The sequence below is a fragment of the Sciurus vulgaris genome, assembly GCF_902686455.1.
Source record: "Sciurus vulgaris genome assembly, chromosome: 13".
Taxonomy (NCBI): Eukaryota; Metazoa; Chordata; class Mammalia; order Rodentia; family Sciuridae; genus Sciurus; species Sciurus vulgaris.
The window spans coordinates 16,614,213-16,640,139 of NC_136474.1; the positions used below are offsets into that span (position 1 = coordinate 16,614,213).

The window sequence follows — 25,927 nt, forward strand, 5'->3', positions numbered from 1 at the left end:
AGCAAGTGGCATCGTTCCCACTGCCCTCACTTATCGCCATCCCTATCCACTAAAAAAGCAGACCATCAGGTTCAAGTGGGAGAAATCTCTGATTAAGATAAGGCTGATTAAGATGGAAAAAGTCTGAGGGAGGAGAAAATAAGAAAGATCAAAGTAAAATTACCAACGAGAGAATCTTCAGTCAAAAATAATAAAGAGGAATGAACTATACAATAATAAAGGAATAATGTCAGATGATGACCAAGCAAGAAGAGGAGTCTGTGGGAAATGAATTTAATCTCTTCATGTTGATCCCTAACTACAGCTTCCAGGGCAACAGACAGTCCAGAGCCATGTGGTCTCCCCCAGCCCCTGTGCAAGTTACACCATGTATTACTGTACCCTAGTTGCTATTCAAAGACCACCATCAACTCCACGCCCTTCCAAGGGACACATGGGAGACAGAGGCTGAAGGGAGAGCTGGGGCAGCGACCTCAGGCTGCAGGCCCACAGTTGCACAAAATAAGTCTGGTTTGAGGCTAAAATCAATGCAAAGGGAGAGAACTACTGACAAGGTAGGGTGAGAAGGAGCCACCACCACATCATGTGCAAGCACTCAGCTAGGGTCACTCAGTGCTGAGTGCCACTGAATTGAAGACTTGGTTCCCCTCATACGATTATTTCTCAGCAAGACCACACGGAGAAAACACAGACCTCAAGGCCGAAAGGATGGACGGTAGTTAAAGGGAGCCCAACAGTGACCATTACAAGCATTGCTTGAGCAAGGGAGCAGCCAGCACACGAGCACCCAGCTCACCTAGAGAGGGGTATGCCACGCAGTCCCCGCCCAGGGAGGAAGCCACCCACAGATGCCTTATGGTTTTGTGAATTTGTTTATTTGCATAAGACAGGATGTCTAGATGCTTCCATTGTAAGTGCTGGTCTTGTGAGTGGTCTTCACATTCTTTAAAGAACTGTTTCTGTGGTTTTCAACTTAATTAAAATAATAAGGATTCTTTAAAACAAAAGGAAAATAAAGATCCTCTTCCAAGTCACTGAGTCTTTACCTTAAATTTAATGTATTTCTTTTAACAAATTTTTAAACAATCCTTTTAAGGCAAGCTCAGCTTTGGGGGAGCTGCTCCCACATGGTAAGCAGAGGGGACCACTGGCCAAAGCCCGCTGCACTGTGATGGATACAGCACAGGTTCTGAAGGCCGACAACAAGGTCTGAAACAAGGTCTGAACCAAGGTCTGAGCCAACTGCTGTTGGTTGGCTCTGCCACCCCAGGCAAAATCTCTGAGTGTCAACTTCGCTGTCTTCAGATGCGGAACAAAACCTACTCCAAAGGGTTGTTCTGATGCTTCCCAGGATGGCTTCCGCCAGGTAGGTGCCAGGGGTAACAGGGACCCTTCTGACCAATGTCATACCTTTTGCTCCCTCATGGTACAATCAACTCCCAACAGTACCGATGTCTGCCACTTGGCTAACCTCTCCCAGCCTCGGGTTCCAGAGCAGCCCGTGCTGAGGCTGAGGCTGCCTCAGAGCACCTAGCCAGCCCTCCAGCAGAGAGGGAGCCGTGTCCAGGAGCCCCGAGAGCGAAGAGGAGCCCAGGGGGGCAGGATTAGCTCTAGTGAGTGCACACTGTAGAAGCATCGCCAGATGAGGGCACAGCGACTACGCGGTTCCAGATGCAGCATGACAGGAGACGTGTGGCCAAGTTTACGCTGGCGAGGTGGTTCACCTTCCAGTGCCAGTGTTTTAAAACCCTTGAGGGTGCAGTTACACATTTTAGCATTCCTAAGGATGCCCTGGACCTAGAAAAGTCAGAACCACTGAGTCAGGAAGGAAAGACAGGGAGAGGGTGGACTTCCTGCAGTGACAGAGGCTCTATGATTTGTCGTGTCCAATACAGCAGGCACTGTCCACCTGTGGCTTCTGAACTCATGCAAACTGGCTTGTGCAACTGAACCAGTGAATTTTTCGTTTTATTTAACTTTAATTAATTTACATTTAAATAATCAAATGTGGCAATTCACTATGGCACTGAAGCTCGGGCTAACGACTTCTACTAATTCACAAAGTGGTATAGAGGAAGGTTAAAGAAAATAGTCAAAAAGGGAAAAGAATGGCAATTTTAAAAACCAGCGACAATAAGGAATGCTAACCTTCCGTGCCCTGCACACAGTGTGCCTGAGAAAAGTCGAGGTCGTAGCCTGACCGGGACCTGGGCTGTCAGAGGGCTTCAACAACAGAAGTGGATCTCTCATGGTTCTGCAGGCTGGACAAGCTCACGGTCCTGGCTGATTCGGTTCCTGAGGACCCTGCTCCTGGCTTGCAGGCAGCCACCATTTCACCGCGTCCTCACACCACTTCTTGTTTTTGTGACAGACAACTCTACCTGTTCTGATAAGGCCACCGATCCTTTAAGATTAGGACCTCATCCTTATGACCTCGTTTAAGTGGTTCCCAAAAGGCCTTATCTCCAAACAGTTCCCTGGGGATCGGGGCTCTAGGGAGGGGCACCCTCAGATCACAGCATGGACCCCTCTGCGAGCCAGCTTTCCTGGGTAATCTCCAGCTCTCCTCACCACCAACAGCCTCCGGGAGGCTGGGCTTCTGCTGTGCACCTCAACTGGATTTTTACCCCAAGAGTACCGACACCTCTGAAATTGACCAAGATTAAAACTTGGCTTTGATCCTCGAAAATGACTTCTAAACTCTTAAGCAAACCATGCGGAAAAGTTAACTTGCCAGGACTGTGCACACTCTCCTCAGACAGGGCTGTGTGTGTCAGGTGTGGTGTGCAGGCACACACCTGCAATTTTACTCGCTTGCCCGTAACAGCAGCTTCTTAGGAGGCTAAGGCAGGAGGATGCAAATTCAAAGCCAGCTTGTGCAGCTTAGTGAGAATCTGTCTCAAAAAAATCTTTTTTAAAGGACTGCGAGTGTAGCTCAGTGGTAAAGTGCTTGCCTAACGTGTGTGAGTCCCTCAGTTCAATCCCCAGTATCACTAAAACAGAGACCCAGAGAGGGGCAGTATGTTGGCAGGGTTGGCCCTTGCAGGCATCTGGGCCCTTGGATACAGGGCCAGTTCCCACCACCACACCAGCTAAGAGGAATTCACTGTGCCTAAACTAGGTGCATGGTGTGTGACTTGTGCTAAGCACCAGCTTGCCTTCCAGAGTCTGGAACTTGGTACCTGCCAGGCAGGGGACACCCATATGACTGAATCCCAAGGTCGCTAATGAGCTTCCCTGGTAGACACCACTTCACATCTGTTGTCACAACTCACTGTGGAGGAATGAGAGTGTCCTGGGTGGCTCGGGCAGAGAGAGGTCTCGGATGCTTGTGCTGGTTCCCCAGAGACTTCTCCCGTCTACCTTTCCCTCTCCCGATCTTTCTTTGTACCCTTTTCTCTGTAAAACATCATGAAGACAGCTCTGCACTGCGTCCCGTGAGTCTGCACCTGGGGTGCTTGAGGGCTCCAGCACATTCACAATCCACTCTCTTGACTTATGTCCCCAGACATCTCCCTGCAGTAAAGAACTCCATATTCCCACCCTACCATCAGCGGTTCTGCCAGCCCTGGCCTTCTCCAGTCTATTTCCTACCAGGATCACACCAGCTCCAACGGAGGTGGCATCACCTCACTCCATAACTGGACTCGACATCCTCCAAGAGACAGGGAGAAGTTCTTGTTTGTGTTGGGGTGGGGGGACCTGGGGAGGAATCGAACCCAGGGCCTCCTGCATGCCAGGCAAACACTCTACCTCTGAGCCACATCCCCAGCCCAGGAGCTTATTTAAAAAAAATAAATAAAAATGTTTCCTAATTTAAAAAAAGAAAGAAAGAAATAGTACGTGAATCAATACCCAGGAGCTTCTCCCTGCTTTGTCTCGTTTTATTTGACCTTTGTGCAAGAGTGGGAGCTGCAGAACTCCCTCATCCCGCCTGACACCCTAAGAGCCAGCCAGCCGCGAGGCTCTGCCTCCCACCCGCTCCATCCCACTCTCTCCAGCACCCCATAAATGCATCTGCCACTTGTGGTCCAGACTCTTTTCAGTGTCAGCCTCGTCATTCATCCCAGGCTCCAGAACTTTGCCCCCAACCCTCCTACAATATAAGCACTTCCTATTTAGGTCACTGCTCTTCTTGACAGTTTGTTTAAAAAAAAATCATCTAGACCTGTGTGCTTCATAACTCAGCTGCCTATAGCTACTATTGTCACGGCAGTCCAACGTCACAGAAGACTACTTACACGCCTTTCTCAGCAAGCCTTCTTGGTGTTCCAGTCTATCCTGAACCTGTTCGGAACTTTGGTATCATAGAAGAATTCTGTGCCGTGCTACTTACAGAGCAGTCATTCAATAAACGTTAATTCAATGAATTATATCATCAGCCATCCATCAGACCTGCAGTAAAGCAGAATGGAACACCAAGTGGTAGCCTAGCTGCAGCTAGGAATATCACCATGAGAAATCTCATTTTGTGAAATACATATGAATTAAATTTTTCCAAAATATGGATTAGAATAACCAACTAACTAGCCAGGAGGGAGAAAAATTTGATAGATGAAAAAACTAACTTTAAAAAATTAGTTGTGAAAGGAATAAAGAGGAGAAGGTGTTTTCGTGCAGGAATTTCCAGATGGAAATGATGGATCAAACATAACATTCTTCCTTACTTTTAACAATAATAAAGGAATCTAATTTTAATTTTTAAGGCATAAACTCACAAGGATAGGAACAGAAAAGGAAAACAGCAATAGATTTGTAAAACACAAAACAGACGGTAACTGAACATGACAGAGAAAACAACTCTGAGGGGGACAATGGGAAAGCCAATAAAAGTGACCCAGTTTATATCACTGAACCTTGCAAGGTGCAGGAAATGAGGACACTCAGAAACAAAAAATAACGTCACGTAAACTGGAATGCTGAGACAGCCCTCCTCATCCCAGGCTTCCACTCACTCGGGCCTGGGACGCTGGTCACCTGACCTACAGATAAGCAAGTCTGAGGTGCCTACCAGTGAAGATCCTAAAACACAGACATGAGGGGTTCCCCAGCTCAGTCCAGCCAATCACCTGCAAGGGAATCTAAAGGTCAGGAAGTGCCATGGGTGCATCCGAAGCTGTCAACCACCTTTTAGTTTCCTGTCCCCATACAAAGCAGCCAACCAGACACCTGAAGAAGTCTCTAACATGAAAGATGTAAACAGAAGTATGCACAGAATCAATAGAGAAGTCACATGGGGGGGTGTTTAAAAGATCTAACGTAAATCTCTTTACAGGGGAGAGAGAAACCCATATTCATGAGACAAGGAGATCATCCAGCAAAAAGAACGTTCAGAAAAATGATCTCAGAATTTAAAAATATAACCACAGAAATGAAAAACTCAATAAAAACGAAAGAATTTAAAGCTGAAAAATGTCTCCAAAAGTAGGGCAAAAATAAAGGTGATAGAAAATTAGAGCATCGGTCCTGAAAGGAGAGCTCCAAATACAAGCAGCCCAAAGCAAATAGAGGGGAGGATGAATCAAGAAAAGTTCTCTCAGAACTAAGACAGAAGCGTCTGGGCTGGAGGTACTGGTCAAGCCCCCAAGACAATGGACAGAAAGCTGCCACCAACACCCTTCCAGTTCTGCAGGAAAATGGTTTCCAAGCTAGGATTCCACACTCAGACACCTATCAATCAAACGTGATGAGAATAAAGACACAGGCCATAGACAGGGGCCAGAGGTAACTCGCCTCTCACACGTCCTGTTTTGGGAAGAAATTAGAGGACGTGTCCTGCCAAGAGGAAGGTGAGGGCCCAGAAGGAGGCCACGGTGAACAGACAAGCCAGCAAGCGAGAGGCAGAGGGTGGACGGCTGCGAGGTCCTGGGCAGCTGCAGAAGAGCTTTTACACAGGAGAGGAAGGGGCTGCTCACGCCTGCCCAGACTTCCTTCTCAAGATACAGAATTTAAAATAAGCACCAAGAGTTAGAAGAAAATTGCACGATCTCTTAAATTAAAAAAGGCAGGGACAGAAGAAAGGAAAGAAGGGGAAGAGGACAGGGACGGCTTTGGTCACTGTGTCTTATCTGTTTCTGAGGTCCTGGGGAATAACCACAGCCTTGCGCTGACAGGGTGCTCTGCTGTGGAGCTACGTTTCAGCCCTCACGTGACTGAGACAGGGTTTCATCAAGTTAATTGCCCAGGCTGGCCTCAAACTTGCAATCCTCCTACCTCAGCCTCCTGAGTGTCTGGGATTCCAGGTGTGTGCCAGCACGCCCAGCAGGTATTTTTTATGTTGATGAAAATACCCGAAGTTCCTCTGAATATGACAGAAAGCAGGTAATGATTGTCTGCAGCCAGGAGTGTGGGAGAGGGAGGATGGGTGTGGATGTGGAGAGAAGAAACGGGAGGATCATGTTTAGGGAATTCTTCTCTATGATAGAATGTCCTAATCTTGACTGTGGTGACGGCAGCACAACTCTGTGCACACGCTGCAAACCCCTGGATTCTCCATCCTAAACGAGTGAATTGTGTGATCCACAAACTACAGCTCAATAAATCTGTTTTGAAATAAAAATTTTAGCTGTGTGTATGAAAATGAAAACAAAGTCCCCTGGATGAAAGAGTCCCATCCTAACTACATGCTTTCACAAGTCCAGCTTTAGGTTGTAAGTCTCCCAGTCAGAAACACATCGAAGCAAACTTGAAGAACAAGTCTGAATGAACTTCTACTGCCTTCTTTGGACAAATGCAGCCTCTCCGATAGAGTGCGCAGGGCAGCGCACCAGTCATTTAACTGCTCCATTAGCAACTCAGGCTTCCCTGGGAGTCCAACCAGGAGATGCAGTACTACCAAAGGGAACTCTGAAGTGCAGTCCCCAGTGAGGTGCAGAAAAAACCACCTCCCCACACAGACGCTCAGAACTGTGTGGGGCCCAGTTCAGGAGCTTCCAGTGGCCCCACGTAAACTCCCCATGAGAAAAATCAGACAAGAATTCACAGGGAATAGAGCACAGAAAGCAACACCGGAAAAGACACGTGGCCCAACTGGTATTTCACTAGCAGGTCCATCAGCAGAGACTGGAAGAAAAACAAATTCAAGTGGCTTTGAAGGCCTGTCCCACGCGGGTCTGGTTGAAAGACACGATGCAAAAAACATGTTCAGAATCATTTGGAACAAAACTCTTTCCTTAAATACAGAATTCTACAATGTCACACTAGTATAATCCTTGACTAGAACTATTTTCAGTGTCCTTTTATTTTTTTTAATAGACCAATGCAACTGGATTCTATTAACAGCTAATTTTTTCCAAATTTAATTCTAGCATTCATTTAAGTTAAAAGACCATTCAAAGTCCTTAAGCTGTACTTTTGCAGTCCTACAATTCAAAAGCAACAGGATCAAATTTTTTTTCAGGTTGTGAATAAACATGCCACACTTCAGGCTAAAAGCATATTTTATTCCAAATTTAGGAGTGAACAAACACAGCTCAGAAAGAAATGATTTCTCAGTCTTGAATTCAGGGGCATTAATATTAATAGCATTCCCACTCATTTCAATGGCGTGTCCCACAGTGCTTATATTATGAAAAATGGTCTGCAATATCACCATCAGCACGTGAGACTGTCTAATCTGAGTTCCGCTAGGTGTGTAACAGCTGTACCCGTGCTTACCACTGTGTGCCGGTCTTCCACCATGGCACCCCTCACAGGTTTCAGAGCTGATTGGCACAAATATGTTGTACTGTCAATGGGAATGAGTTTGGAGTACTATAGCTACAAGTTTAGCCAGAAAACAGTTTTGTTTTGGATTAATATTGTGTAGCAAATGCAACAGGGGCCTTCAGAAATTTTATGGTATTGGTTTATTGGTTACAGAAGGATGGGACAAAAACTTCCATTCATATACAAACACTCAGAAAATGACTCAATTTGAGTTCGTGGAATTCAAATTTTGTTTGGGAAAAACATACATATCAAATACACTGTGGATCTAATTTGCTGGCATTTACTGAGGGTCTTGGGCATGTTACGAAGCAGAAACTGGTTAGGCCGTATTCAAATCCTTCCAAAGTCTCCATTTACACAGTACAGAGGTGCAACAGAAAGCCTGTCCCAGGCTTGCTTGAGATCGTTCGAGAGGAAGTTTTGGCCACCCTCAGACATGGGGCTCCTGATGGCATGACCAAAGAAGCAGACAGGAAGCCATTTCCCTGGGTCACTGTCAACAGCTTGCCGCTAACCTCAGTTTCCTTCTCTGTAAACATTTCAAAGAGAGGTCATTATTGAAGATTAATATTTTCAGCTACAATCTGTTGAAATCTGGGTAACCAGAAACAGTTCTTTTTTGACGGGGGGGGGGGGGGGGGGGGGGGCTGGGGATTGAACCCAGGGCCTTGTGCATGCAGGGCAAGCACTCTACCAACTGAGCTGAGCCCAGCCCACTCAGCTCTTTTGATGACAGGAAAGGTTATCATGCAAGAACAAAGACATTTAAAGAGATGCAAAAACATGAGAAACCAAGGAAGTTCAGAAGTTTCATTTGGGCAATCTCTTGGGAACTACCTAATTCTCAGCCAATTAATGTTTTTTGAAGAGATCCCACTCGAATTTTCTTTCTCTTTCTCTCTCTCTTTGTGTGTGTTTGCTGGATTGAACCCAGGTCTCACTTGTGCTAGGCACTCCACCACTAAGCAACACTCACAAAATTTTTTTTTTTAAAGTTCCTCTCTTGGTGGGTGGGAGGGGTTAGTGTTAGGGTTAGGTTTAGGGTTAGGGTTAGGGAGAAGGAGGATTGTAAGAATGGAGGAAGGAAGGACTGTATAGAGGGAAAAGAGGGGTGGGAGGGATGGGGGGAAAGGGAAAAAAATCAAACATTACCCTATGTAAATTTATGATTACACAAATGGTATACTTGACTCCATGTACAAATACAGAAACAACATGTATCCCATTAAAAAAAAAAAGTTCCTCTCTTACCTATGGTTATTGTGAGACTTACATATAATCTGTAAGAAAATAACCTGGAAAATACAAAGCACTAATATGGCATATGACTAAGTAATGTTAGAACTGAATCAAGAAACCAAAGAAGTGTGTGTGGCGGGGGGTGGGGGGTAGGGGGGGCATGCTCATAAAATGAATTTTTTTATTTTAATTTTTAGTTGTACATGGACATTATACCTTTATTTTATTTATTTTTTAATGTGGTGCTGAGGACCGAACCCAGTGCCTTAGATGTGCTAGGCAGGAGCTCCACCACTAAAATACAACCCCAGCCCAAACCAATGAATTTTTAAGAATCCATAAAACAAAAAGTTCTGATGTCTAAACTATACATATTAGTTTTCAGAAATAACAATTCTTCTATAGATAAGAAACTCTGAACTCACCAGAGTATAATTCCCCCAATAGGTAAGATAAATTAATTCTAATCTATCTGTTTTTTTCCTAAGTGTTAATTTGACAACAAAATGCATTTCAAAATTCCATAAAAGTTAGTAAATTACTTTGGACAAAGGTCATAAATTCAAATGTCCACATGGATAAAGCATTAGACGATCTTGAGGCACCGAGAAAACACAGCCAAAGAGGACGGCCAGGAATCGGCTCCGGCCAGCTGGGGCCGAGGCCTGCTGGATGGTGCTGCCAAACCACTTTGTGTTTTTAAAAGGCTGCAAATGTGCATTTGTAAAGGTGGAATCTCTTAATGTCTAAATGTTAGTAACTGACTCAAAAAGATCTCCCAACGCTAAGCACAAGCCAAGTGAAACACACCTGGGATCTGCTTCACCAGCCCTTCCGTGAGGTTTCACACAGGGCTATTCACGAACCACCAATAATCACCAGGAAAATTCTAATCAAAACCACAATGAGGTATCACCTCACTCCTGATAAGAGGAGGATGGCAAGTTCAAAGTCAGCCTCAGCAATAGCAAGGGGCTAAGTGACTCAGCAAGACCCTGTCTCTAAATTCAAAAAATATGTACAAAAACAGGGCCGGGGATGTGGCTCAGTGGTTGAGTGCCCCTGCGTTCAATCCCCGGTACTCAAAAAAAAAAAAAAAAAGGCTATATGAAAATGATAAGAGATAAAAAACCAAACCCCAGGAACCCTTACATGTTGTTGGTGGGAATATGTATTGCTACGGTCATTATGGAAAACAGCACAGGTGTTTTTCAAAAAAAACTGTAAATAGAATGACTACTATATGACAACCCACAACTGGAGGTATATTCAAAGGAAATGAAATCGGTCTGTTAGAGACATCTGCATTCCCATAAAATCTACTGCAGCACTATTCACAACAGCCAAGAAGTGGAAGCAACCGAGTGTCCACCAACTGATGAATGGATAGACATAATGTGGTCCATAAGCACCAGGGGTACTCGCCAGGCGTGGAAAGAATGAAAGCCTACCATCTGAGACAACGTGGACAGAACTGGGAATCATCACCTAAAGGAAATGAGCCAGCACAATAAAGCAAACACCCCGTGATCTCACGCATGTGGGATCTAACGACGATGACCTCACAGAAGTTGAGAGCGGAATGGTGGCTCCCCGTGGCAGAGAGCTAGGGGACAGCTGATGAGGAAGGGTGATCAACAGGTATTAAGTTATGGCCAAGCAGGGAAAATAAGCTCTGTGGTCCATTTAGCAGTATAATGACTACAGAAAACAACAGTGTAATGCATATTCTAAAAAGCTAGCACAAAGGCTTTGAATGCATTCATCATGGAGAAAGGACAGGTGTTTCAGGAAATGTGCATGTGTGCCTTGACTGGAACATGACATAATGTATACATGCATCAAAATATCATGCGGTACCCCATAAATATGTATGATTTTTATGTATCAAGTAAACAGACTGACTGGTCGATCAAATAACCATACCAATATTGGAGAGAAAAATCAGAAACCCTCATGCAATGCTAGCCAAAATTTTAAATGTTTAACCACTTTAGTAAATAGTCTAGCAGCTTCTTTAAAAAGTCAAACCTATATCTACTCTATAAACCCTTGCACTCCTGAGTTTTTACCCATGAGAAACGAAAGCATATGTCCATACAACTTATACATAAACATTCACAGCAGATTTATTTGTATAGAGAAACACTGGAAACTACCCCAAATTTCATAAAAGGTAGAGAAATAAATTTTAGCATATTGAAACGATGGAATACTACTCAGCAATAAAAAAAGAAATGAACTATTAATACATACTACGACATGGACAACTCTCAAAACAATTATGGTACCTGAAAGAAGATGGGTCAAAAAAAAAAAAGGAGTACATAATGTATAATCCATTTTTTTTTTTTTTAAATTCTAGAAGTCCAAATGAACGTACAGCAACAGAAAGCAAATCAGTTATCACCAGGGATTGGCTGGAAGGGGGAGTAGGAAGGAGGATGACAAAATAGCAGACTAGAAAATTTGGGGGATGACGTTCACTGTTAATATTTAAAGGGAACAATCTGACGCTCTGACATGTACGGCTCACTGCATGGCAGTAACACAGCAATACAAAATTACAAAATTAACTAGTATGCATTCAGTTAAAGCCATTGCAGCCAGGAAACAATGTAACCAAAGGTAGCTCTGAAGCAGGGCAAGAACATCTGTAAAAGATGCCAGTTCTCATCATTCTTTTATTGTTTTGGTTTGGTTTTTTAGCTGTGGAGGGACACGATACCTTTATTTTATTTATTTATGTGGTGCTGAGAGTTGAACCCAGTGCCTCACGCACGTGAGGCAAGTGCTCTACCACTGAGCCACAACCCCAGCCCATTTTCACCATTCTGTCTCAAGAACAGATAAATTCAAATTACTTTTAAATTAAATAAATGACACTTAAATTCTTTTAAAACCAAAAAGACATAGCACCATTTTAAGCATACCTTAGATGTGTACAGCGCACACTTATAGAACTAAATGAAGATAGTTTCAAAAAATACCTGTTCATCAAGATACTCATCATCAAGCAAAACTTTCATTAACTATGTCAACTTTTTAGGGTAGTGACTAAGAAATCTAATGGTCAGAATTGGAAACACAGAATATTCTTCTGGTTGCCAAATGCGATGGGAAAGACTCCTTCGTAAGTAAAATACATGCTGCCCAGGAATACAGAGTTCCTCATTCTCCAGATCTACATTTAGAGACACAGCTAACAGCCTCAAACAAAAGCAGACATTAGATGCATTTGTCCAAATCTATATTATATATAGTCTTTTATTATAATCTTTGATCTGCAGGGGCAGCCAAAGTAATCATTATAATACACATTGGACAAGGTCAGGTTTGGGAACTCCAAATTCAGAAAGCTAGGGTTAAATGCAAGTGATTCCTTCAGATAAGTGTTACCAATCAATCAAAGTATGTAATTTGAATATACTGAATATACCATCTACAATAGGAAATATAAAATGATACACCATTACCTAGGATGCTTTTGGTTTCTAAGAATTATAAAATGAGGTATGATGCTTTTTGTTCCTAGTAATTGGAACCACTCTACTCATCAAAATAAGGTAAAGTGTGCTCTAGTAAGTTTGCTCAAGCTATATGCCCAGTAGTATGTGGGAGGTGGGCAAGCAGGCAGGGGGTTCTGCTCCATGGTCACTCATGGATACAGGATGACAAATACTCTGACATCTCAACATCTAGCCCTGTAATCACCATTTCAACAAGAAGAGAGGTCTACAAGGTCACACATCTTCTGCTATTGCTTCTTCTATCAGGAAGTAAACTACTTGAAATCTGCTGGCTAGAACCATCTCATGGCTCTACCTCTTGCAAGTGAACTGGGAAATATGGGGAGGATATAGAGATTTAGGAAGACAACAAAACTGGTTAAAACAGGAAAGGGATTATGTTGATCCAAGAAACTTGAAAATTCAGTCAAGCATAGTGGTGCATACCTATAATCCCAGCAACTCAGGAGGCTGAGGTAGGAGGATCACAATTCAAAGCCAGCCTGGGCAACTTAGCAAGATCCTGTCTCAAGATAAAAAGTAATAAGGGCTGGGATGGAGCTCAGTGGTGGAACACCCCTGGGTTCAAACCTCAGTACCACAAAAAGAAAAAGGCAATTGGCAAGTCCAGAGACAGGGCAGATTTCAAAGTGTACCTACCTCCGCATCTGGTTCCCCTCATGATAGCAAAATAGCTGCAGTTAGGGCAGGAGTCACGTACTACATCATACAATCCAAAAAGAGAGTATATTCTGCCCCAGAATCCCAAATAAAAGACTTCAAGATGTATTTAGATTGGACTTGCTTAAGCCTATGCCCACCTACTCCTATCCAAAGTCTGTGACCAACCAAAAAAGTAGTCAGATTACTTTAAACCAATCAAAGTCCCCCCCCCCCCCGGAGCAAGAGGTGGGGGTAAGAGTTCCCCAAAGCCTATACAATGGTGACTGAGAGAAAATCTAGCCCTAGGAAAGTAAGGGAGGAAAGGATGCTGGGTAGGAAACCAACAACAATTATTCAGTAAAAAGAACATACCCTCAAGAAGCTGGCCAAGAGTGGTGGACATAAGACGTAGGCACCAAAGACGACGGGATAAACCGCAAGGCATAAGGACAGAGGACCAATACTTATTTATAGCCAAACATGATCAGCAAGGCACTGATTCACACAAGTGCAGCAGGTGAATGTACAAACGGAAGCACAAAGTTGGGTTAAGATTAAGTACAAGGCCTTACATGCTTTAAATAACAATAACAACAACAAATCTAATGAACTCAGCAAAGGAACCAGGCCCAGGTGGATGCTGGAAGACACCAAGACAAACAGTACCTCTGAATTCTTATGAAAGAAATAAGTCCATTTAGCAATTCTGTACCTTCAAATCTGACCAGGTAAGAGATCACAGAGCCAAAGCGATTTCTTAAATAAAGTCTACCCTAAGCCGTGTGTGTGTGTGTGTGTGTGTGTGTGTGTGTGTATGTGTGTGTCTGTCTGTCTGTCTGAGAGAAAAGTGTGTGTGTGTGTGTGTGTGTGTGTGTGTGTGCGTGTGTCTGTGTGACTATTTCTCTGAAGCGAGAAATAGTCAACCTTGTCTGATAAGTACCAGACCTCTGATCTCAGATTCCACTAAAATAAGTTAAACTTGCATAAATGTATATATGTCACACATATTCTGTATTACAAAATCAGTCTCGGTCCACTAAAGGAAAATGAAAAAAAGTCCCAGAAATCTGAAAAAATGAATAACCTGGAGAAGGTAATGAGAATTACAGTCAGATACAAAGTCAGGTCATCTAGGGACCCAGCCTCCAGATGCCACAGGCTGACTGCAGCCCAGCCCCGGCTTTCCCTGCTCCTCCTGCTCCCAACCCCACTTCCTGTGGCACCGTGTTGTTTCTGATGTTCACAGGCATGCGGAGAAGAAAAGAAAAAGCTCACGTCGTCATTTTTACAAAAGTCTGACATATTCTCACCAAAACATGCCTTTGTCATGTGGAAGTGGAAGGAACTCTAGGTTTTAATTCCCCAGTTCAAGAAAGTGAATAGACTAAATTCTCTGACTATTCATTTCTTGAGGATGTTGGAAGTGAAGGTGATGGATCAAACTGGGTCCAAGTAAGAAGAAACCATACAGTAATTTGAGTAGGAAAAGTCAAACATAAAGAATTATTCACTATAGTAGGACCAGGGTAACCATGGCTAGTAGGAAATAAAGGGTGTGCTAAAGAACAGAGGTACAAGGAAGGAGCAGGGAAGCCTCGCAGAAGACTGCCTTTAGTAATCTGCCAGGAAAAGCTATCCGCGGGAAGCTTGCCACCAGAGGAAGGCCGTTACTAAATCACTTATGGGAACCTTGGAATCAACTGGTGGCCTTGGCCGCTGCCTGCTGGCTGATGACCACCACGGCACATTGCAGGAGCCTGCGCTCTGCAGCCATGCACAGGACAGGGGCCGACGCTGCAGAAGTGTACACGCACAGCGTGGAACCGGACACAAGCCATTGGCACTTGCCAGGGAAGTGGCACTGGCAGAGCGTATGCCAGGGGCGCAGGGCGGCAGGTGCACAGGCTGACCCTGAAGTAGCTCTGCCAACCGCAGTCCAAGACTGCAGAACACACAGCACTCACTGCAGCACACTGGCACCTGATACCCCAACGGCCGATCACAGACAAGGTTGAGGGCGAATTCGACGAAATATTTAAATAAATATTACCAATCCTTGGCAAACTCTTTCAGAAAAAAATAGGAAGGGAGCATTTCTCAACTTGTTCTAAGACTCCATGTAAATAACCATAATACCAAAAGTAGAAGATGGAAAAACTACTAGCCAATAATATTCCTCAAGAACATAAATAGAAAAATCCTAAATGAAATATTTCTAAACCAAATCTGACAACATTTAAAAAGGATTCTACGGGAGATTCAAGATGGTGAACTAGATGGAGGCTGCATTACTCCATAACTTGTAACTCAGGTTCAAGCAGAGGATATCTGTTTCTCTGTGCAGCAGTCTTTGCTGCTTATCAATCCCCTGCTGTTTAGCCCTTTTATCCACCTTGATCACCTACAGTCTGCCAGCAAATCAACTACTTTTTGAGTGCAGACTGCTCACTGACTGGTGCCTACCATCTGCCATTTGCTCATTTGCCTGCTTCTTGCCTGCCCATCGCCTACCTTTCACCTACTTATCACCCACTGCCCAAGGTCCATATGCTGATCGTCTACCCATAGCCTGCACACTGAATGCAAACCACCAGTGGATCGCCAGCTGCCTGCTGTTGCCTGGAAGTTCACTGTCACAGTACCCACAGGTTTGGTTACACGTGGCTGCGCCATTTTGAGTCAACAGCCAGGATCTGCAGGACCCCCAGCAGGACTGACCCAGCCCTGTCTCCAGGACGCCTCAGCCCGACCAACTGCACCCTGCCTCTAGGACCCCCAGCCAACCACGCCCATGCCCGGAGCTACAGCTCCCCATTTACCAACCCATTTGGAAGCGGAAGCAGCCATCTTGGATCATCCTGGAAGCTGAAGCTCCCATCTTTAGGTGGGTCAATCTCATCCTGAAACACCTGCTGGAGACTGGAAGCTCATTGTCAGGTAACTATCATGCATCAGGCTACTGAAAACTGGGAGGTTTGAATACTATATGACTGTTATAGTGGAGATTTTTTTTTTCTCCTTTTTGAAAATTTTTAAATTTTTATTTCTTTACTTTTCTTGCTCTATTTTCTTTTTGTTTACCTGTTTCCTAGTCTCTTTCTCCCTTTCTCATGCTAACCAAATTCTTTTGATTACACTTTCACTCTTTATACAATCTAGAACTTCTACATACTCTTCTCTTATCCCATTAACAGTTACATCCTACACCCCTCCCCATCCTCTTTGTCTTCCATCAGAAACTGCAGACCTTACTGCAAAACTATTCGTTATATTGTAGATAATAATTGAACTCATCCTCTGTTTATTATGACAATATTGTTAATGTCTTCATTTGGTTTAGGGCTGCTTATTGTCTTTACTGGGTGCTGCTAACATTGATCTACCCCTTAAACAAGAGGTTTTGGAAACCTGCAGAGTCATGCTATAAGCCTATGGGGGGAATCTGCAATACCCCAGATCTGCACTGCTAGAGGGGAAGATACATGAAAAACATGAAAAAACAAAGGAAGAAAATGTTCCAAACAAACCTAGATTCTATATTATTAGAATCCAGTGACAGCATGGTAGAAGAAAAGTCGAAAAAGGAGTTCAGAATATACATAATTAAAATGATTTGTGAAGCAAAGGATGAGATAAAAGAGAAAATGCAATGAATGATCACTCCAATAAACAGTTGAAAGAGCAACTGCAGGAAGCAAAAGATCATTTCAAAAAGAGATACGGATTCTCAAAAAAAAAAAAAAAAAAACTCAATGGAAAGCATCACCAACAGACTAGACCACTTGGAAGACAGAACCTCAGATAATGAAGACAAAATATTTAATCTTGACTATGAAGTTGAACAAACAGAGAAGATGGTAAGAAATCATGAACAGAACCTCCAAGAACTATAGGACATCATGAAAAGACGAACTTTAACAATTATCGGGATTGAGGAATGCACAGAGATAACAAACTAAAGGAATGAACAACCTATTCAATGAAATAATATCAGAAAATGTCCCAAACCTGAAGAATGAAATGGAAAATCAAATACGAGAGGCTTACAGAACACCAAATGCACAAAATTACAACAGATCCACACCAAAGCACATTATAATGAAAATGCCTCAAATACAAGATAAAGATAGGATTTTGAAGGCTGCAAGAGAAAAGCATCAGATTACACATAGGGAGAAACCAATACGTATATCATCAGATTTCTCAGCCCAGACCCTAAAAGCTAGAAGGGCCTGGAACAACATATTTCAAGCTCTGAAAGAACACGGTTGACAACAAGAATCCTATACCCAGCAAAACTAACCTTCAGATTTGAAGATGAAATAAAACTCTTCCATGATAAACAAAAGTTAAAAGAATTTACAAAGAGAAAGACTGCACTACAGAACATTCTCAACAAAATACTCCATGAGGAGGAAATGAAAAACAACACTGTAGTTCAGCAAAGGAAGGAACTATCTTAAAGGAAAAACCAATCAAAGGCGAAACCAAGTTAAGTTAAAAACCAAAAATAAGCCAAAATGACTGGGAATACAAATCATATCTCAATAATAACCCTGAATGTTAATGGCCTAAACTCATCAATCAAAAGATATAGACTGGAAGAATGGATTAAAAAGAAAGACCCAACAATATGCTGCCTTCAAGAGACTCAGTTCATAGAAAATGACATCCATAAACTAAAGGTGAAAGGATGGGAAAAAACCTACCATGCACATGGACTCAGTAAAAAAGCGGGGATTCCATCCTTATTTCAGATAAAGTGGACTTCAAGCCAAAGTTAAAAGGGATAAAGAAGTACATTTCATACTGCTTAAGGGAACTATAAATCAGGAAGACATAAGGATCATAAATATTTAGGCCCCAAACAACAGCACATCCCGGTACATCAAACAAATCCTTCTCAATTTCAGGAATCAAACAGACCACAACACAATAATTCAGGGTGACTTTAACACACCGCTGTTACCACTGGATAGATCTTCCAAACAAAAACTAAACAAACAAACCATAGAACTCAACAACAGCACAATCAATAACTTAGACTTAACAGACATATATAGAATATTCCATTCATCAACAAGCGAATACACTTTCTTCTCAGCATCTCATGGATCCTTCTCTAAAATAGACCATATGTTATGCCACAAAGCAGCCCTTAGGAAATGCAAAAAATTAGAGATACTACTTTGCATTCTATCAGATCATAAAGGAATGAAATAGAAATCAATGACAAAATAAAAAACAGGAATAATTCCAACACCCAGAGACTAAATAATATGCTATTGAATGAAGCATGGATAAGCGAAAACAACAGGGAGGAGATAAAAAAAAATTCTTAAAGGTAAATGAGAACGACGATACAACATATCAAAATCTCTGGGACACTAAGAAAGCAGTACTAAGAGGAAAATTCATTGCATGGAGCGCATTCAAAAGAATAAAAAAAATAAACAACTAAATGACCTACCATTACACCTCAAAGCCCTAGAAAAAGAACAGAACAACACCAAAAGATGTAGAGGACAGAAATAATTAAAATGGGAGCTGAAATCAAGGAAACTGAAACAAAAGAAACAATTCAAAAAATTGATAAAACAAAAAGTTGGTTCTTTGAAAAAGTAAACAAAATAGATAAACCCTTAGCCACACTAACAAAGAGGAGAGAGAAAACTCAAATTACTAAAGTTCACGATGAAAAAGAAAATATCACAACAGACACCATTGAAATATATAATGAGAAGCTATTTTGAAAATCTATACTCCAACAAAACAGAAAATATCAAAGATATTGACAAATTTCTAGAAACATATGATCCTCCCAAACTGAACCAGGAGGACATACACAATTTAAACAGATCAATTTCAAGCAAATGAAATAGAAGAAGCCATCAAAAGCCTACCAACCAAGGAAAGCCCAAGACCAGACGGATTCTCAGCCGAGTTCTATAAGACCTTCAAAGAAGAACTCATGCCAACACTCCCCAAAGTATTCCAGAAAATAGAAAAGGAGGGAACCCTTCCAAACTCATTCTACGAAGCTAGTTATCATTCTGATACCAAAACCAGACAAAGACACATCAAGGAAAGAAAATTTTAGACCAATTTTCTGATAAATATAGACACAAAAATCCTTAACAAAATTCTGGCAAATCACATACAAAAACATATCAAGAAGATAGTGCACCACAATCAAGTGGGGTTCATCCTGGAGATGCAAGGTTGGTTCATCATCCGAAAATCAATAAACGTAATTCATCAAATCAATAGACTTAAGATTAAGAATCATATTATTATTTCAATAGATGCACAGAAAGTGTTCGACAAAATACAACGCCCCTTCATGCTCAAAACATTAGAAAAAATAGTAGGAACATACCTCAACATTGTAAAGGCTATTTATGCTAAGCCCACGGCCAACATCATTCTTAATGGAGAAAAACTGAAAGCATTCCCTTTAAAAACTGGAACAAGACAGGGATGCCCTCTTTCACCATTTCTATTCAACATTGTCCTTGAAATACTGGCCAGAGCAATTAGATAGACCAAAGAAATTAAAGCGATACAAATAGGAAAAGAAGAATTCAAGCTGTCACTATTTGCTGATGACATGATTCTATATTTAGTGGGTCCAAAAAACTCTACCAGAAAACTTCTAGACCTAATAAATGAATTCAGCAAAATAGCAGGATATAAATCAACACACATAAATCTAAAGCATTTTTATTCATAAGCGATGAAACATCTGAAAGGGAAAACAACTCCATTCATGATAGATTCAAAAAATAAATAAAGTACTTGGTAATCAATCTAACCAAAGAGGTGAAAGATCTCTACAATGAAAACTACAGAACATTAAAAAAAGAAATTGAAGAAGACCTTAGAAGATGGAAAGATCTCCCATGTTCTTGGATTGGCAGAATTAATATTATTAAAATGGCCATACTTCCCAAGGTGCTATACAGATTCAATCCAATTCCAACTAAAATCCCAATGACATTTCTCATAGAAATAGAGAAAGCAATCATGAAATTCATCTGGAAGAACAAAAGACCCAGAATAGCCATGGCATGAAGAATGATGCAGGAGGTATCACAATACCAGACTCTACTATAGAGCAATAATAATAAAAAGAGCATGGTATTGGCACCAAAATAGACAGGTAGACCAATGGTACAGGATAGAAGACACAGAGACATACCCACATAAGTACAGTTATCTCATACTAGACAAAGGTGCCAAAAACTTATAATGGAGAAAAGACAGCCTCTTCAACAAATGGTGCTGGCAAAACTTGAAATCCATATGCAGTAAAATGAAATTAAACCCCTGTCTCTCACCCTGTACAAAACTCAACTCAAAATGGAACAAGGATCTAGGAATTAGACCTGAGACCCTTCACCAAATAGAAAAAAAAGTAGACCTGAATCTCCATCACATTGGCTTAGGATCAGACTTCCTTAAAAGACCCCCATAGAGCAAGAAATAAATGCAAAAATCAATAAATGGGATAGATTCAAACTAAAAAGCTTTTTCTCAGCAAAGGAAACAATCAATAATGTGAAAAGAGAGCCTACAGAGTGGGAAAATATCTTTTACACACACACACACACACACACACACTTCTGACAGAGCACTAATCTCCAAAGTTTATAAAGAAATTTAAAAACTTTACACCAAAAATACAAACAACTCAATCAATAAATGGGTTAAGGAACTGGGCAGACACTTCACAGAAGATGTACAGGTGATCAATGAATATATGAAAAAGTGCTCCTCATCTCTAGTAATTAGACAAATGCAAATTAAAACCACCCTAAGATTTCATCTAACTCCAATTAGAATGGCTGTTATTAAGAACACAAGCAATAATAAGTATTGGTGTGGATGTGGGGAAAAAGGCACATTCATACATTGATGGTGGAGTTGAAAATTGGTGCAGCCACTCTGGAAAGCAGTATGTAGATTCCTCAGAAAACTTGGAATGGACCCACCATTTGACCCAGCTATCCCACTCCTAGGTTTATACCCAAAGAACTTAAAGTCAGCATACTACAGTGATGCAGCCACATCAATGTTCATAGCAGCTCAATTCACAATAGTTAGATTGTGGAACCAACCAAGATGCCCTACAATTGATGAATAGATAAGGAAACTGTGGTATATATACACAATGGAATACTACTCAGCCATAAAGAAGAATAAAATTACGGCATTTGCTGGTAAATGGATGAAGTTGGAAAATATCATGCTAAGTGAAATAGGCCAAGCCCAAAAAACCAAAGGTCAATTGTTTTCTCTGATAAGTTGATGATGATACATAATTAGGGGGAGTGGCAGCAGGGAGAGAGATGAAGGAACTTTGGACAGTGTAGAGGAAAATGGGGCAGAAGGGGGTAGGGGAAAGAAAGATAGTAGAATGAGACACACAGTATTACATATGTACATGAATGATTACATGAATAGTGTGAATCTACATTGTATACAACCATAGAAATGAAAAACTACACCCCATTTGTGTACAATGAATCAAAATGCAGTCTGTAGGGCTGGGGTTGTGGCTCAGTGGTAGAGCGCTTGCCTAGCACGTGTGAGGCCCTAGGTTCAATTCTCAGTACTGCATATAAATAAATTAAATAAAGGTCCATTGACAATGAGAAAAAAATATTTTAAAAAAATGCAGTCTGTAAAAATGAAAAATAAATTTAAATAAATAAATAAATAAAAAGGATTCTATAACATGACCAAGAAGGATTTATCCCTGAAATGCAAGATAAATACTGGTACATCAATTATGATGTAATAAATCACATAAATAGAAGAAAAGAACAAAATCACTAGTCATCTCAACAAAAAGAAAATTCTATGGGATTCATCAATAAAAGAAGAAAAAGAAAACCCTGCTGAAAGTAATAACCAAGGTCAGCAAGATTGCAGAATACATGTTCAACATACAAAAATCCATTACATTTTTATACATGGGCAACAAACAATCCAATAGTGAAAAAATTTAAATCATTTTCACAATAATACCAAAAACAAGAAATAAAAACTTCAAGATAAATTTAACAAAAGAAATTTTAACTAAAAATTACTAGATACTGCTAGGAGAAAGTAAAGATCTGAACAAATGGAAAGATTGCATAGTCCCAGTAAAATCGCAATTTCACCCTCCAAACAGATCTACAGTCACTGAAGCTCTCATCAAAATCCATCACAGCAGGACTGTGCTGGATACAATGACAAGCTGATCCTAAAATTTATATGTAAATGTAAGTAACCCAGAATAGTCTAAATGATTTGGAAAAAGGAGAAACACATTAGAAGACTTAAACTTCCCAACTTCAAATTTATAATAAAGCTACCACAATGCAGTCAGCCAGCCTGGTGGTAATGTAAGAACAAGCATTCAGATCACTGAAACAGAAATGAGAGGCTAGAAATAAACCTTACACTTATGGTCAACTGATTTTTTTTTTTTTCTTTTGACAGTACTAGTGATTGAACCCAGGGATCCTCCCATGCTAAGTAAGCACTGTATCATTGAGCTACATCCCCAGTCCATTTCATTTTTTTTGCGACAGAGTCTAGCTAGGATACCCAGGTGGGCCTTGAACTTGAGAGCCTCCTGCCTCAGCCTCCAAGTAACTCAATAATAGATTGCACCAACATACCCAGCTACAGGCAACTGATTTCTGACTAAAGTGCCAAGGCAATTATATGGGGAAAAGTTAGTTTTGTTTTGTTTTGTTTTTTCAACAAATAATGCTAGGGCAACTGCATATCCATATGCAAAAAAAAAAAAAAAAAATTTGAATTAATTCCTCATAACAAGAAAATTAAATGAAAATTAATAATAGACTTAAAAACTGTAAATCAAAAAAAGAAAAAATGATGAAATGGACTTTCTCAAATTTAGAAACTTTTCTAACATGATGAAAATAAAGACAAATAACTGAGAAATTCTTTGCAAAACACATATGTAAAGTGGACTTGTATCCAAAACACGCAAAGAATGCTTACAATCTCCTACAGTAATAAGACCAACAACCACATAAAAAATGGACAAAAGATTTAAAAAGACATTATTTTAAAGAACATAGGAATAACTGATAAGCAAATGTAACTGTGTTTAATAGCATTAGCTAATAGGGAAATTCAAAATAAAAATACAAAGAGATACTACTTCAAACCCACTATGATGAGTGTTATTAAAAAAAAAGACATAGTAAGTATTGGTAAAGATGTGGCAAAGTTAAAACCCTCACACATTGCTGGTGAGAATGTAAAATGATACAGCCACATAGGAAACAGTTTGACAGATTATTAAGAGGTTAACTTTATTTTACAACCCAGCAATTTCACTCATATGTATCTGTCCAAGAAAAGTAAAACATGTCTAAACACTTGTACACATCACAGCAGCACTATCCATAACATATCCCTCTGGATACAATAATTTTTACTGAAACATTGAAAATTCAACATAACTCTCCTATAGGTGTTCTTTTGCATTAAACATTCAGGATCCATAAAGAAGAACAGACAATATGCATATATTAGGCTAAAATAAAAATTCTTAAGTCATTGCATTCTGAACTCTACCCTGAGGCTCTACCACTCTCCACTTGGAACTACTGCTCCTGTGAGATTCCTCTGGGTCTCTCTGTGGCCTAGACAATCAGTCCAACTGTCTACTGGCCAGGCTGGCCTCCCTGTAGCTGGTTTTCATAAATACAAAATTTGTATAATTGTTACTGGAACTACTTGCTGAAATGTGGAACTGGTTAAAAATACCACTTATTTTAAAATGCACACGCACGGTTTTACACACATGCCGCAACTTATCTTCCACATCCAGCCAAGCGATTAAATTAATGCTTTTTTCCTGAAGGACAGAACAACAACAACAACAAAAATCCAATATAGAATCTTTCTTCCTAGGCCGTAATAATTTTAAAAGAAATAGAGGAACATAACAAAATGAAAAAATGAATTAAATGTATAACATACAAAAGATATAAAAGTAAAATTGGTACAATTCTAAAGAAGGTACAACTTTTACTCTGGGAGGAGAGGTTAGAGTCCTTTCATATAAGCAGGAAAACAAATTCTTTTTGATGAAGTTTAATGGATAAAGTCACAATGAACATGTTTTCTATCTAAGCTTATGTAATGAATGATCACCACACATGGTATCAATTCTATCATCTGTAACGACCTTCCCTTGAGGGAGGTAATGCGAAAGTGTTCTGTGCGGTCTATCACTAAAAGTGAGTGACAATCATAAATAGCTGGAGTTGGGTGGCCCAAAAGCGCTCTGCTCACTGATAACCGGCAAGGCAATCAGATCACAGTTCGGATGCATTCAATAGGGCACAGGCCAGATGGAAACCAGAAGCACGGGAGCTCTCAACCCGTTTCAGATAAGAAACGGCACACGCAGTTCTTTGCTGGAAAATTCCTCGGTATCTTAAGAGTCTAATACCAAACTTTACAACGTTTCCAAAACTCCAAACTCCTCCCGCCCCATTCGGGGCCCTAGTCCCTACAACAGGATCATGGAAGGTTCTAGCTGTGCTTGCACCCACCTAAAAAATATAAAAGAGCAAGCCAACAAACTACACCCCAAAATCCACTGACGGGCTTTGAACGCGGTTTGCCCTGGCATTCGAACGAGTGTCCGACCGTCGCCCATCAGAACCCGCCTCTTCCTCCAGGGCGGGCGGAGGGCGGAGGGACCGCAGCCGCGCCAGGCTTCTCCAGACGGCCGCCCCTCCCGCGGCGGACCGGAAGACCTGGCCAGCACCGCAGGACGCCAGGCTGACAAGCTTTCCACCTAATCTACGGACCTGACGCGAAGAAATCCACCTTGGTCCCTCTCCTTTTAAGAAAACCTAGCCGCCTGCATGCAACGTGCAAAAAGCTCCAAAACACCAGCTCCCGGTCCCCACCGCTCGGGGCTTCCCCGCCGCCTGATCCTCCGGCGACTCCACCCCTCGGGTCGCCCCGCCCACGACCACGCCCCCTCTACGACCCGCCTCCGGCTCCGGCTCCCGCTCCACCCCTGGGGTCGCCACGCTCCAGAGCGGCGGTCCTGCCTTTCCGCGGGCTGGCACCGCCCCACAGCGCTTCCCCCTCCCTTCCTCAGACCCTGCGCCTGGCGGGAACCGGCTCACCCACCCAGAGCGCGGGGAGGCGGGCATTCTCGCGAGTCTTTCCTCCCTTCCCCCCTCACCCCTCACCCCCTGCCCCAGCTGACGCACCGGCCAGACCCTGAGGGAAGCAGCTGCCTTCGCTCCATTCTGCGGCCTCTTTCTTACCGGGTGGTCCTCGCCAGAGCTGCTTCAGCAGTTTGTGCTGTGGCGGAAAGGAAGCCACCGCCCGGGTTCTGTGGCTTGAAAACTTGGCTCGGCCTCGTGTTGGCTTTTTGTTTTGTTTTACTTTTTTGGAATTTTCCCGCGGCCTCAGCAGCGGAGCTGCGCGCGCACACACGTGCCCGCGGTGCACTCTGGGCTAGCGAGCAGCCCCGCGCGCCCACTGCCTCGCGGGAAAGACTGGCGGGTCTTGGGCCGGGGGCGGGGCGGGCGCGGCAGGGCTGGGCGGAAGTGGCCTGGGAGGGCGGAAGTGGCCCCGCGGCGAGCTCAGGGGCTGCGCTGGAGTCCTGGACGAACCGCGTCTTGGGGCTTTCGACCAGTTATTGCCCGATTGCTTTAAGCTTCTGTTCCCAACGCAGAGGAGGTAAAATGGAATTAGGACACAGTAGGATCTTCTAGCTGCGTTCTCGACAGCAAAAAGGCATCTTT

General features: G+C 42.1%; 1 protein-coding gene across 1 annotated transcript in view; it reads right to left on the reverse strand.

Annotated features, from left to right (window-relative positions):
* FANCC (FA complementation group C) overlaps positions 1-25,704 on the reverse strand; it is a gene marked incomplete at its 3' end in the record, with an annotated part of 195,878 nt that extends 170,174 nt beyond the window's left edge. The window contains exon 1 of the mRNA XM_079108857.1: positions 25,445-25,704. The remainder of the gene's footprint in view (positions 1-25,444) is intronic.
* Positions 25,705-25,927: the final 223 nt, after the last annotated feature.